This window comes from Rhagoletis pomonella, unplaced genomic scaffold (assembly GCF_013731165.1).
Source record: "Rhagoletis pomonella isolate Grant_MI unplaced genomic scaffold, Rhpom_1.0 Rhpom_scaffold_00001, whole genome shotgun sequence".
In the NCBI taxonomy this organism is placed as follows: Eukaryota; Metazoa; Arthropoda; class Insecta; order Diptera; family Tephritidae; genus Rhagoletis; species Rhagoletis pomonella.
Window position 1 is genome coordinate 92,629,157 of NW_023458555.1, and position 15,108 is coordinate 92,644,264.

General features: G+C 30.7%; 1 protein-coding gene and 1 long non-coding RNA gene across 2 annotated transcripts in view; one reads left to right on the forward strand and one right to left on the reverse strand.

Annotated features, from left to right (window-relative positions):
* Positions 1-15,108, reverse strand: part of LOC118734256 (cholesterol 7-desaturase-like) — a 127,284-nt gene that overhangs the window by 59,322 nt on the left and 52,854 nt on the right. The gene's annotated exons all lie outside the window — the stretch shown is intronic.
* LOC118748867 lies at positions 7,826-8,157 on the forward strand. The gene is made up of 2 exons (XR_004994105.1): positions 7,826-7,855; positions 7,916-8,157. It is a non-coding gene; the product is annotated as an uncharacterized LOC118748867 (long non-coding RNA).

The following is a 15,108-nucleotide window of genomic DNA, read 5'->3' on the forward strand; positions in this document are numbered from 1 at the left end:
ATATATATATATATATATATATATATATATATATATATATATATATACTTTCGTGAATTTCAAATTTTATTAAAAAATTTTTGTAAATTTTTTGGGTATGCATTTTTGTATCCTATTCAATTTTAGTATAATAATGTGGAGGTTTGAATTTAAAGTCAACGGTAGAAGGCTACACGTAAACTTGAATAGGTTACAAAACTGCATACCCAAAAAGTTTCTAAAAATTCTGCATTTTCGTGAACTTTGTGTAAAGTTTTATGGCCTTATTCATAAAAAATAAAAAAGGTATATAAACTGAAAAATGTATGAAAATGTCATTTTACTAAGCGCTTTAAACCTACTTTATTTTTTATGAGTAAGGCCATTAAACTTTTACTTGTTTGGTTTATGTTATGCAACAGACTACACGCAATTTCAGTTCATTTTAAGTGATTGACAAAATTGAATGCTAGTAATCCATATAAGCAAAGAAAATTGGGTTGCTAATGGAAGAAAAAATTTAAAAAGTGTGTTTTTTAATAAGTATTCGATACTACGAGTACTTTGCAAAGTATCGAGTAAAATCACCAAATAAGGTATCGAGTATTAAAGTACTCATTTTTATACCCTCAGTATCGATACTTACTCAATATCGATAGTATCGTTCGAACCCTACATACCATTGTTGTGACGACAGCTTTGATGTTGCAATAGGCATTTTCGACCCCCTGCCCGGCAAAAAAAAAAAAATAACTCATATAAGTTCCAAATTTGCATATAATAGTCTTATTAACTCATACAAGTAATAATTTTTCCTACAAGTATTAAGATTTGTTACGCAAACGTCAAGCTCTGAAGTGCTACTTATTTGTGCCTTGATTGGTCTTTGTATTTTGCAAAGTTTATTGTGCTAATTTTGAGTAAAAGTTGCTATAAAAAGTGCCTACGAGCATCTTAGTGTGATAATAACCGAAGCTAGTTGAAAGTTTTGTGATTTTTGTGGTTTTTATTAAATTTAATTAAATTTCACTAGCTTACATCTAATCTTGCCAAGTCATTTGTTGTTATCATTGTTGTTGTTATTCCTTTGTAGTTAACTGAGATCGTTTCTATTTTTGCACATTTCTTTTTGCTCTTTTTGTTTACTTGGTTTAGTATTTCTTGTCACAGCTGTTTGCGCTGCGTTTATTAAGTGTCACATTACAGTGATACTCAAACTGTTCGCTACATATATTTTTAAGCTAAATACATCAGCTCCTGAATTTTTGTGTGTGTTGTGTTAAACTTATTTTGCTTGTCTTTTTATTAACATAAGTGTTATTAAATCTTTCAATATGAAGTGTGATCTTGATAACTGCCAAATCAAAAGCGAATCTGAACGCTACTTATCGTGCTGGCTCTGTGATGGTATTTGCCATCTAAAATGTGCTGGTTTGACAGGAAGAATTCTGGACGCTATTAATGATGGCAAAGGTCTTCGCTGGTCTTGCTTAAAGTGCAGGTCAACCGAAGTTGATCTCTTTAAGTTGTTTAGGCAAACCAGAAATGGGTTTTCTGAGGTAGGGAGAGAGTTGTCGGTACTGACCGAAAAATTTAAACATTACGAAAATGTATTTAAATCTTTTAAATGCTTAGATACCGTACAATCTATGAAGGACATTCGTGTGTCAAAACGTAAGCGTCTTCATAGTCCGCCTAATGAAAGCACCGTTCCACGTCAGAACACTCTTCCGAATGACTTAATTAACCTTTCTTCCCCATGTCCAGAGACAACGGAGTTATCTTCCTCAAAAGAACATATATCAAAGTCTGCTTCTAATAATAACGACCCTGCAGTATCTTCCCCGTCCCCCGTTGAAGTTGTGGCACCGCCATCCAATCTTCCAACGCTTACTCTACCCTCAACTAGTAACTCAGTTACTCAACCCCGTCCGCCGGTAATCGAGTCTGATACTAGGAGACTGGTTGTGGTTCCCCCAAAGAAGTCTATATTTGTATCTAGATTTTCGAGGGATACTTCCGAGGACGATATAAAGTTTTACATCTCGTCCAAAGTTAAAACTGTCAACTTAAGTATCAGAAAATTTAATTTTAAATATGAAAGAAATATTTCTTCATTTAAAATAGACGTAAATTTAGGAAATTTTGACATGCTGCTTAGTAGTTCTTTTTGGCCCTCCGGAGCTTTCGTTCGTGAATTTGAGTATAGGCCCAACAAAAATAATAATTTAGCAAATATTCCCCGTCAGAATACAGAACCAAAAAACTGATTACTAAATCTGCTTTAAGTATTTATTATCAAAACGTAATAGGCATAAATACTAAATTAACGAATTTATATCTTAATGGCTTTGAATGCAATTATAATATAATTTCTTTGACTGAAACTTGGCTCAAACCTCACACTTTTAATTCAGAGATTCCTTCAAATAATTATCATATCTACAGAAAAGATCGGGAGGACAGAGTCGGCGGTGGCGTACTCTTTGCCGTAGACTCTTCAATACCATCTGAAGAAGTTAGTCTTCCACACATCGAATCTGCAGAATTCAAATGCATTCGTGTTCAGGTTGGAAGGGGGTTTACTTATTTAGCTCTATGCTATATTCCTCCCCGATCTGACTTATCAGTGTATTCACAACATGTATCTTTACTGAAATCAATTAATTCAATGATTAAACCCTCTGATTCATTGATTGTGTTGGGTGACTTTAATTTACCAAATGTATCATGGAACATCATTGACAATGATATTGTACCTTTCTCGTCTAGCGCGTGCAACAACGTATTTTTAGAGGAGATGGCTGAACTCTGCCTGAATCAAGTTAATGTACTTCGCAATAAGTTTGGCAAAGTATTAGATCTTGTTTATGTTGATGATGCATCTAAGTCGGCTGTAAATAAATGTGACCCACTAGTTTTGCCCGAAGATGTCTACCACCCTGCTATTGAGATATCTTACGAAATTATAAACGATGGTCAAAATTGCGATGTCCAAACATACGAGCCAAATATTCGCTTTGATTTTTCGCAAGCCAACTTTAAAAAACTGAATAACGAATTGTCTAAATTGTCGTGGCCTATATACAAAGAAAAAGTTGAGCAAAGCGTTGCACATTTTAATTTTACTGTACATAGATTATTTGAAAAGTATGTGCCTAAACGCATGTGTGTTCCTGTAGAACAAACACAGTTATGGTTCACTAAAGAACTGAGAAACTTGAAAAACAGAAAGTCACGTTATTTTAAATTACACAAAAAAACCGGCTTACACTCATACTATGTAAAATACTCACTTTTGCGTCACAAGTTCTTTGAATTAAACAAAAAGTGTTATAAAGATTACTTGTGTAAAACCAACGACGTATAATATATAACCCCAAATCATTTTATGATTTCGTAAACTCCAAGCGAAATGTACGTGGGTTTCCTTCGGCCATGAAGTATCAAAATACCGTCTCTGGTGATAATCAAACAATTTCTAACATGTTCGCTCAGTTTTTTAAATCCAATTATTCCACTAACTCCCAAGCATACTTTGACTATCCTTTTAAACTAAGTCCAATTAACTCAATACATAACCCTATAATATCTCCCGATGATGTTTTAGTTTACCTGAAGTCCTTAAAGCAGTCTTTTAGTTATGGTCCTGACCAGATCCCCACTTGTTTTCTTAGAAATTGTGCTGATTATCTCTATGAGCCGTTAACAGCCTTATTTAATTTGTCTCTTAAAGAGGGCGTTTTTCCAACTGTATGGAAGGAATCGTTCATAACCCCCTTACATAAAAGCGGTAGCAGGTCTTCAGTGGAGAACTACCGGGGCATAGCTAAGCTTTCTGCAATTCCTAAATTATTTGAAGCAATTATAACAAATCGGTTGACGCATTCTATCACTTCAAGCATTTCATACAGTCAACATGGATTTTGCAAGGGCAAATCAACTTCTACAAATTTACTTGAATTAACATCCTATATCTCAAAAGCATTTAGTGAGAGCAAAACTGTTGATGTTATATATACTGATTTCAGTAAAGCATTTGACAAAGTGTGCCACTCGTTGCTCATCTATAAACTTGATCTTCTTGGTCTTCCACCTAATTTTCTACGTTGGATCTCTTCATACCTCTATGATAGATCACAAAGGGTATTGTTTAAAAATACTATCTCTGACGTCATTGATGTTACTTCAGGAGTCCCTCAGGGTAGCCACCTAGGCCCGATTCTGTTCTTGCTTTTTATAAACGATATTTCTACAGATATAAAATTCTCCAAAATTTTAATGTATGCAGATGATGTAAAACTTTATAAATCGTACGTTTCAATTGAAGAAAGGTCTTTGCTACAATCAGACTTAAACAGCATGGCTTACTGATGTAAAGTAAATCGTATGCCTCTAAATCTTAAGAAATGTAAAGTAATGTGCTTCTCGCGAAGAGCTGTTCTGCCAGTTTCTTATATAATAGGTAACCATAACCTGGAACAGGTATACAATTTTGTGGACCTTGGTATCACAATGGATCCTAAGCTTAATTTTAATCTTCACATTAATGTGACAGTCAACAAGGCTAAAGGTGTACTTGCATTTGTGAAACGATGGTCAAAAGAATTTAGTGACCCGTATATCACTAAAACCCTGTTTACAACATTAGTTAGGCCGATTCTGGAATACGGCTCGGTGGTTTGGAATCCAAGGTATCAAATTTACTCAGACAAGATTGAATCAATTCAAAAACAATTCCTACTTTTTGCTTTAAGAAATTTCCGATGGGATTCTCAATATAGTCTTCCACCTTATACGAGTCGCTTAAAACTTATTAACCTTCCTACACTTGCCAGTCGCAGGGAAATGCTTGGTACAATTTTTATGGTTAAATTACTGACAGGCTCAATTTCAAGTCCGTCTCTTCTGGCTGATGTAAGCTTTAATGTTCCGTCACGCGTATCAAGACACTTTTGTCCCATATTTCTGAAAGCTTGTAAAACCAATTTTGAATTGCACGACCCACTCCGTTGCTTATGCCAGGATTTTAACTCTCATTCCAGCACGTTTGATATATCAGATCCGCTTTTCAGCATTAAGAAAGCGATACTCTCCTCTCTCAATAAGTGAATTATTGACATAAATACATAAAATCAGCTGATGAATTTAGTTCTGTAGCTGAACAGTTTTAGATCTCGACACTTAACAAACTCCTGCCTATCGTGACTCGGCACAAAAATTTAAAATATTGGTTCCGTACGTCATGCGGACTGCGCCCCTCGTGCGGATGGGCGGGAATGGAGGGTAAAAACCGTTGGGATATTATTATTATTATTATAAATAATTGTTTATTAATTCACACAAGCTCTAAATTTTCATAGATTTTCTCAATGTGCATTATTTTGTTGAAATTTTATATTTATCAATTTCATATTTTTTTTTCATATGTACATTTTCGGTTCTGCTAAAAAATTTTCATGCAACTTTTTAACTCATAGAAGTTGTGGGTTTTCATACTAGTATAAAATTTATTACCTCATACAAATTATAATTTTTCATACAAGTATTAAATTTAGGAACTCATATTAGATCATTCGTTTTCATACAAGTAATTTTCTTATACAATTTCATTAATTTTCATCCAAGTACTAATTTTATTAATTCATAAAAGCGGAAGCTCGTTAAAAACGATATTCAAAATTTAGTTAAAGATAATACTATCGATGACAACACTAACGATAAAAATAATAATTTTAATGATAAAAATAAAGAAGAGAAATATATATTCCATATATAAAGTAGATATATAAATTAACATATTATAATTTTTTATTTAATTTTTATATCGATCGCGAACTAAGGAACATATCTTGATTTTCATAATAGAAACTTAAAATTAAATATAATTGTATTATATTATTATCATTTATTTGTTTTATTCAAGTATTCCCATCTACAATACCTATTGATTTGAGTCAAAATGAATATGAAAATACAGAGTTTTATCTAAAACTATCTAATAATGATACTATGAACATATTAGATCATTCGTTTTCATACAAGTAATTGTCTTATACAATTTCATTAATTTTCATCCAAGTACTAATTTTATTAATTCATATAAGCTCCAAATTTTCATACAATAGTCTTATTAACTCATGCAAGTAATACTTTTTCATATAAGTACTAAATTTTTATACATGAAGTAGTTGCATATTCCACACCACCCGGGAGGTTTGCAATAAAGGTGCGCTATCGATTTTTTATTTGTTTGGTGTTCGTTTCCCCTGTAGGCCTACTTTCACCAAAGAACATATAATAAAGTTTTAAATATACTTATGTTTAGGAGAGACTTAAGAAATTTCGAAAGAGATATACTTATATACTATATATTTATTAAAAATTCAATTAATGAAATGTACTTCTATGAATGAGAATTAACAAAATGGAAAAAAAGTTTCCTTTCACGACTTAAAGAGTTTGTTTTTTAATAGGATTTAATATAAATATTAACACTATTCTCATTTATTTCAATAATTGCATATTTTTCATTCTTATACATCACCATAAAGGTTACTATACTACAATCTACATCATAGTTTTTTAAAGTATTGTTAAAAGGTTTGTAGTAACCCATTTCGAAAAACGATTCAACTGGCTTGTTTTTCATTCGATAATGTTACATATACCCGTTAACATCCGTTTCCATACAATCTTCAAGTTTATCTATAAATAACGGATCCTTCAACCACCTTTCTTTAAAGATATACCGCTCCATCTCCATATATGAATCTATGTTCATATTGTCTTCCGCCTTGAAGTAAAGCTTCTTCGTCTCCTTATTAAAATATATTTTGTTCATGTTTAAAACCTCATCTTATTTATTGTGTAATAGTTAGCCATTCATTTAAATTGGCTTTCTGAATAATTTTTTATTTGATAACTTTTCTTTTTATATATTTCTGTTTTGTTAGAAAGGAGGATTGTAGGTAAGTTGTATATGTGGGGGTTCGTTATCGTCCACTTAACATTAATATATTTATAAGACAAACTATGATGATGAAATCAACATCAATATTTATAATATTAGCATTTGATTTGAATCATATTATAAAATTTAAATAGGGTAATAAAAAATAAATATATTCTTTGTCAACAACATTGAGTTCAAGATTATTCCATATTTTAACATTATGAAGTATAAAATGGATTACTAAAATATATGTATATTTAAATATGTTCTTTATCAACAGTTTACCTTTAATATAATATGAAAACAAGAAATGATGAACTCAAGGTTATTCTTATGATTAACGAAAAAAAATTGTAAAATATATTTTTTTATAAAATATAATGAAAACTGTTATGATTCATAAATATATATATTTATACTAAATAAACATATCACAATATGTATTGATGGTAAACCGTGAAACCTTATAATATTATACTTACCAAGGTCAATGGAGAAGTGTTAATATTATTAACGTATAACAGCAGATAAAACCTTAGAGGTATTTTTTACTGCTGAAGTGCTGAAGGACGGTTTAGATCGTTTGGTTAGATCTCAATAAATACCTTCAAATCTTCCATCACTTCAATTTTCTCATAATGAACATGTTAAAAGAGAAACTATTGGCGGTATGATTGTAATAGTTGCTACAGTTTATGAAGGTGATTAAAAAACAAAAAAGTTACAGCCCTATTCTAATAAAACCTCACAACTGAGTTGTGACCAAAACTTTGTGAGATTTCTTGTGAGGTCTATTTTGTGAGGTTATTCTAGCCCACACCTCACAAGAAAAAAGCTCAACAAAATCACCACACGAGGTGAAAAGCATTTTGCTGTCTAAATAAAATAAAAACAAAAGATGGTAGCTGAACAACAGGAAAAGTAAATATTTTTGCAATTTGTTTATTTTTTTGATAACTACTGATTTTATTTATTTTCTAGGCGAATTTAAAAAGAAATAACAAAGCAGGAGTAGCTCCAGTACTTCACACAGTTTGCAATCCACAACTTGGAGCAAAAGTTTGTATGGAAATGAAATCCTATGCTTGCTCTAACTCTTCCGAAACTGCCGCAAAAACAAGCAATAACTCCGCCATTACTGAATATACTTTTAGTTAAAAAAAAAACTTAACACAGACACTGATAGCGAACGAAAATTAACAACACATTATTCAATTGCTCAATAAAAATCGGCTGTTTTTCTCTTGTGAGGGTATCATTCTTACATCATAAATTTCCTGACAATTGTGAGCGTATGAGCTTTTGAATTTACGCCAGCATAGGGATAACCTCACAATAGTCAGAAACCTCACAATAGTGAGTGTGGTGATTTTTGTCAGGGCAACAGAATAGGGCTGTTAAACTTAAATAGTTTTAAACCAACATGCGTTTTTAGTGAAATTGATGTATTAGCTATGTGGTATGCTGAAGAGGATATAAGTTCATCAAATAAGCGGAAGCTCGTTAAAAACGATATTCAAAATTTAGTTAAAGATAATACTATTGATGACAACACTAACGATAAAAATAATAATTTTAATGATAAAAATAAAGAAGAGAAATATATATTCCATATATAAAGTAGATATATGAATTAACATATTATAATTTTTTATTTAATTTTTATCTCGATCGCGAACTAAGGAACATATCTTGATTTTCATAATAGAAACTTAAAATTAAATATAATTGTATTATATTATTATCATTTATTTGTTTTATTCAAGTATTCCCATCTACAATACCTATTGATTTGAGTCAAAATGAATATGAAAATACAGAGTTTTATCTAAAACTATCTAATAATGATACTATGAACATAAAACTGAACTTTAAACTAATTAAATGGACTCAAAGTGATCAAAGTGGATTAAAAGAAGACGTAAATAAAACATCTATCCCTGAAACAACATCAGAAGCACCTACATCTAATCCGAAAAAGTTTTTCACAATACAGGAAGCCATAGAAGCATTCAGACAAGATCTAATACAAAAAGAGAAAAATATTTCAGGAATAATTGAGAGTTCACATCCCTTTTATAGATATTTTCAGCTTAAATATGAGGATAATATTATGCTAAGAATCCGTTGTACATATGATAGTGATTTCCTTCAACGGAAACTGAATATTTCTTGTTTTGAGTATCGTCAGGTTGCATTAGAGAAAATTTTAAGTAACAGTGAAATTGAAATTGTTACTGGAGATGATACTACACTACGCTCAGATGTCACATTAATTGATATTAGAAGTTATAAACATGATATGAATATGGAAATTTCTTAATTTTTAATAGAATGCGATGGATTTATTATATAAATATGAAATATAAAAAGAATGTAAATGTAGTATACAAAAAGATTAATGTAATATTTGGTTTTCATTATTCAGCGGAGTGTAATCGATTAGTTAATAAAATTGGTGGCTCTTATATATACTTATGTTTACAATTATTTAAATAAGATTTCATTAGACTCTAAAAAATATTATAAACCTTTGTAGAAACTCATAAGACTATTTTTTAAACTAATAAAAAAAAAGCTTAAGCTATATAATGTCAGAGGAATATACGTTGGTTATAGATGTTCATGGATTATATTTTAATAGGAAATTTCTTGCTAAAGAAGTCAGCATATCAACATATGATTCATATATAACAATATTTCTTATTCAACCTCCTTTTGAAAAATCTAAGTTGACGATGCGGGATAAAACAACTAATAATGGTTATATCATCATCATCATGGATTAAAATGGGAAGATGGTGATTCGACTTTAATGACTGCTATTGAATATATCTATACATTCATGAAGAGAAAATTATATATTCTATGCTAAAGGATTGGAGAAAATCAGATGGATAAAGGATTGCCTATCCAATGGTGCAATTATCGAATAATAGTGTATGTGGGATTTACACTGTTTATTTATTCGAGCGACGATTTATAATATTAGCATTTGATTTGAATCATATAATAAAATTTAAATAGGGTAATAAAAAATAAATATATTCTTTGTCAGCAACATTGAGTTCAAGATTATTTCCACATTTTAATTGAATCATATTATGAAGTATAAAATAGATTACTAAAATATATATATAAATATGTTCTTTATCAACAGTTTGCATCAATGCTTTTTATATAGTTATGAAATGTGTATAAATAAGCTAATACTGTACATTAGAAATTATTACTTTGTTTAAAGATACTTATAAAACACATCATGCCTGGAATCAATCGAATCCTCAATAGCGAGCATCATGGAGAGTACAACTTCGATTTTGAATTGGAGATGTTGTGCTTTGAAGACATGAAAACCCCTTATATATGTATTGAAGATGAAGATGATGGTCCCCGGTTACAGGTTTTAGGCATCCCAGTCAGAGCATCCCATGCTTTCTTTAACAAAAATGGGATGAAGAGGATGATAATGGAAAATTTCTAACAGTTTGTGGCGGGGAAATTGAGGAGTACATAATGGAGCAACATCAAAACTAACATGAATATGAAAGAAGGGGTTTAGATATTAAGACTAAATTAAAATATTATAATAGAAAAAATAGGGAAGCGATGTATGATGTAGAAGTTTATTCTAAATCATATAATAATATTGTATTAAATTAACTGTTGAATTGGTATTTAGAAATTTGAAATTTAATTATATAGAACCATAGATTTATTAAAAAAACTTCAGCGTTTATTTGAATATAATATTATTTTATAAGAGAGTTATTTATGAAAAAAGGTTTATTCGTAAATCGTTAGTCGTTGGAAAAGGTTTTATAAATAATATAATTAATAAGCTTCCTATTGAACTTATTTATGAAAAAAGATTTATTCGTAAATCGTTAGTCGTTGGAAAAGGTTTTATAAATAATATAATTAATAAGCTTCCTATTGAACTTCATTTGCCTAGTTATCAATTTTGTGGACCTGGAACGAAACTACGGAAACTTTTAGTAAGAGGAGATCGAGGGATTAATCTACTAGATACTGCTTGTACAGTGTCCGCGGACGCGGTTCTAGTTATTTCCGGCGTCATGCCAATTGAGCTACTTGCTTACGAGCGAAAAGAGATTTACAATCTCAGTGCCGAGATAGGTCGAGCAGCTGCCGCGGCAAGGGCGCGCGAGCAACTGATTCAGCAGTGGCAACAAAACTGGAACGCGAGCACAAAAGGTCGATGGACGCACTCCCTGATAGCCGACCTTCAAAGATGGCTGAACAGACCACATGGGGAAGTCGATTTCTACCTGACGCAATTCCTCACCGGTCATGGTCACTTCCGAGAATATCTTTATAGAATGGGAAGGGTGGACTCACCGTTCTGTCACTACTGTGGAAACGTCGAAGATAATGTGTACCACACATTCTTCACCTGCGAACACTTCTTGATTTCGCGCAGAATGTTGGAAGAAAGACAAAAAAAAATAGATTGGCGCTTACACATATGTTAGTATTTGGCCGAGCTTCTCCTCCGATTTGTGGCGTGCGCCTTGATGTTGTCAAACAAAGCGGAGGGACCTACAGTTTTACGCCGACTCCGAACGGTGATTGTATTTTAACGAGAAGCTGTTTTTCATGGCAGAAATACACTCGGAGGTTTGCCATTGCCTGCCGAGGGACGACCGCTGTTAAGAAAAAAACCTTTTTTGCGATGTGGCTTTGACCAGGGTTTGAACCCAGGTGCTGCGGAGTGGAAGCGCGCACTGCTTACCACTACACCACAGCGGCCGACCCACCTAAATTATTTGTTAAAAATACATGACATCCGCATTCGCATCCGCATCCGCGGATGTCTAAAATTCCACATTCGCAACATCCCTAGTATGTATGTCTATTTGTTGGGCTTCATGGGAATTGAGCACATTGTTTTCGCGAAGATGATAAGTGCGATAAAGGCTGAGATTTTTTGGCTTTAAAAAGTGGAATTTGGTTACTAAATAAAAAAATTCTTTAAAATAACATAATAGTGGGAAATGTTTAAAAATTCCTAAAACTAAAACAAATTTGTCAAGACAAACGAGAGCCGCAAGGGCAATGGCCCGCAATCGGAGAATAGTAGCGGCGCACAGTGTGGAAAATAAAGTGGTCGTGGACAAATCAGTCTAGAGATCACAATTTTCATCAAATTTCAAAGACTTTTTTTTAATTAAAGCTAATAAAATTTCCTATCAGTGGAAGCAAAATTAAAAAAAAAATTATTTTTTTGAATTTACAATCTATTTCAAAAAACGAAAAAAAGACATTTTAAAAAATGTGTAATTTAAAAAAAAATACATTTATATTTACATAATGTATTTAAAGTAATACTGGGACACCTTATAAATAATTTCGAGTAGTATTAAATAATTTTAACTTTTTTTATTTTGTTATAAACAATTAATTGACCACAGTGAATAAACCTATAAAAAAAGAGTTCTTTTTTATGCATATGAAGTATAAATCAGGTATAAAATATAAAGTCTATAAATTTGATTTAAATAATGATAAAAAATTATACTTAATTGTTTAAACATTCTTTTATTAATAAATAATTAATCTGTAATTTAAATATCAGATAATTTTGTTTATTTTTTCTGATTTGAAAGAAAAAGATTCTTATGATTGTATGGAGCAAGAAAAATTGTCAACGTATTCCATCAAATTGTGTTAAAAAGCTTAATTAACAAATGCATAAGTTTTTTAAATTTAAAGATAAGAACGTCCTTTTTTTCACCAACAATAGATGCATATATTAATATAGGAACACCTTATAAATATTTAAAAATTAAACACATTGCTTATTTTTTGTTATGAACAATTAATCAGTGGCATTTTGTTCACCACTCTTATTTAAACATAAAAAATATATAATAAACGTATAAAAAACAAGTATTGAATACTTTCTATGTAAATGCTGACAAACGAAAATTTTTAGTCAATTGTTTAAACAATTTTTATAAATAAATATAATATATAGTAACTCAAACAACAAAACTTGTTGTTTTTCTCAAAAAGGGTTAAAATTAGTAACATTGCCGACTTACTCTACTAGATTGTTTAAAAATATTTAATTAAAAAATGCATAAATGCTTTAAATTTAAAATAAAATTTTCTGTTTTCTCATTAAGACAATATTAAGAAACTATGTATAACATCCAACCAGTGAAGGCAAGAGAAACAAATCTTCCAACTAATAAAGGTCAGAATGATCTAGTGATCAGCGAATCGAAGCAAGAATGATATAATATCCAACCAGTGAAGGCAAGATGAAGAATGATCTAATGATCAGCGAATCAAGGCAGAATTGGTTAAATATCCAACCAGTGAAGGCAAGATAAAGCTATCTAATTAAAGCAGAAATTCTAGAATATTCAATCAATGAAGGTTAGAAGCGTAAATATCCAGGAAAGATTGGTATGATTTTTTATCAAATTTATCCTTCTTGTGAAGAATGTGATTCTGCGCTAAGTAGCAGTTTTTAAATATTTATAAGGTGTTTCTATATTAATATACGCATCTATTGTAGGTGAAAGAAAAACAAAGGACGTTCTTATCTTTAAATTAAAAAAAAAACTTATAACAAATGCATAAGCTTGTTTAAACAATTTGATGGAATACGTTGACAATTTTTCTTGTTCCATACAATCATAAGAATCTTTTTTCTTTCAAATCAGAAAAAATAAACAAGATTATCTAATATTTAAGATAGTAGATTAATTATTTATTAATAAAAGAATGTTTAAACAATTAAGTATAATTTTTTATCATCAGGCAAATAAAATTTATAGACTTTATATTTTATACGTGAATTATACTTCATATGCATAAAAAGAAAAAAAGTTTAAATTTTTTAATACTACTTGAAATTATTTATAAGGTGTCCCAGTAATACTTTAAATACATTATGTAAATATAAATGTATTTTTTTTAAATTACACTTCTTTAAAAATGTTTTTTTTTCTTTTTTAAAATAGATTGTAATTAAAAAAAACATTTTTTTTTTAAATTTGCTTCCACAGATTGATAGCAAATTTTATTAGCTTTAATTAAAAAAAAAAGACTTCGAAATTTGATGAAAACTGTGATCTCTAGACTGATTTGTCCACGACTACTTAATTTTCCCCACTATGTGTCGTCCAGGTCTTTGTCCTGGGTCTCACCAGCCATGCGGAACACCGATTCCGTCACCTTTTTGAGCATGACCTTGCATTCGCTTATTGCTTTATTTTGTGCAAGCATTTCACTCTTTTCAACAATCTGAAAATAAAGAAATTTTGACGAAATTATATTTTAATAAATCGTACAATCGAGAAACTAAATATCAAAAGAAACCAGCATAAGGATGTCAAACACTTACTTTGAGGTCCATTGCAATTATCTTGTCGCACTTAAGAGTTTGGTTGTATACCATTGACGATTGCCTTTCGCTGAGCGTCCTCTGATTTTGTAGGATGGTGAATTGCTGAAAAGGTTAGACAAAATACAGCTTACGTTAAAAATGCATAACAAAAAAAAACACCCCTAGAATAATAAACTTACGTTTTCCTCAATCTTTTGCAGTCTGTCCCATATCTTCCTGAAGGCTTCTAGAACATCTTAAATTCAAAAGGTAAATAACCAATCAAATAGAGTTAATTCGAAAGCTTATGATAAAAGTTACCCGTGTCTTGTTGGACCTTTTCTCCTCCAACAGCATATTGTCGCCTCTCAATAATTGAATTGTTTACTAAAAAAATACATAAGCACATATTCTAAATATATACTTACATATATGCATGTCTCTATACCCGTGTTGCTGTTAACTTACCGCTTTCGTCTTTGGTCTCAAATATGTTGTTAGATGAGCTCAATTTAATATTACACAAAATATATATTATTAAATAAATATATTATATAATTAAAAATGATATTATATAATTATTAATTATTATATGTATCATGTTACCTATATATAAATACGCCACAAGAAAATTTTGCAATCCCTTTTTTGAAGGCACCTTTCGCTCGATTTCAATGAAACATACACCGATTTAAAGGATATAACTTCCTCTAATCCAGAAATGATAATCCTGATATATAGGGGGCGTGGTATCTGACATATAGACTAAAACGCGAAAACCACTATATCTCTAAAACCAATTATGCTGGGG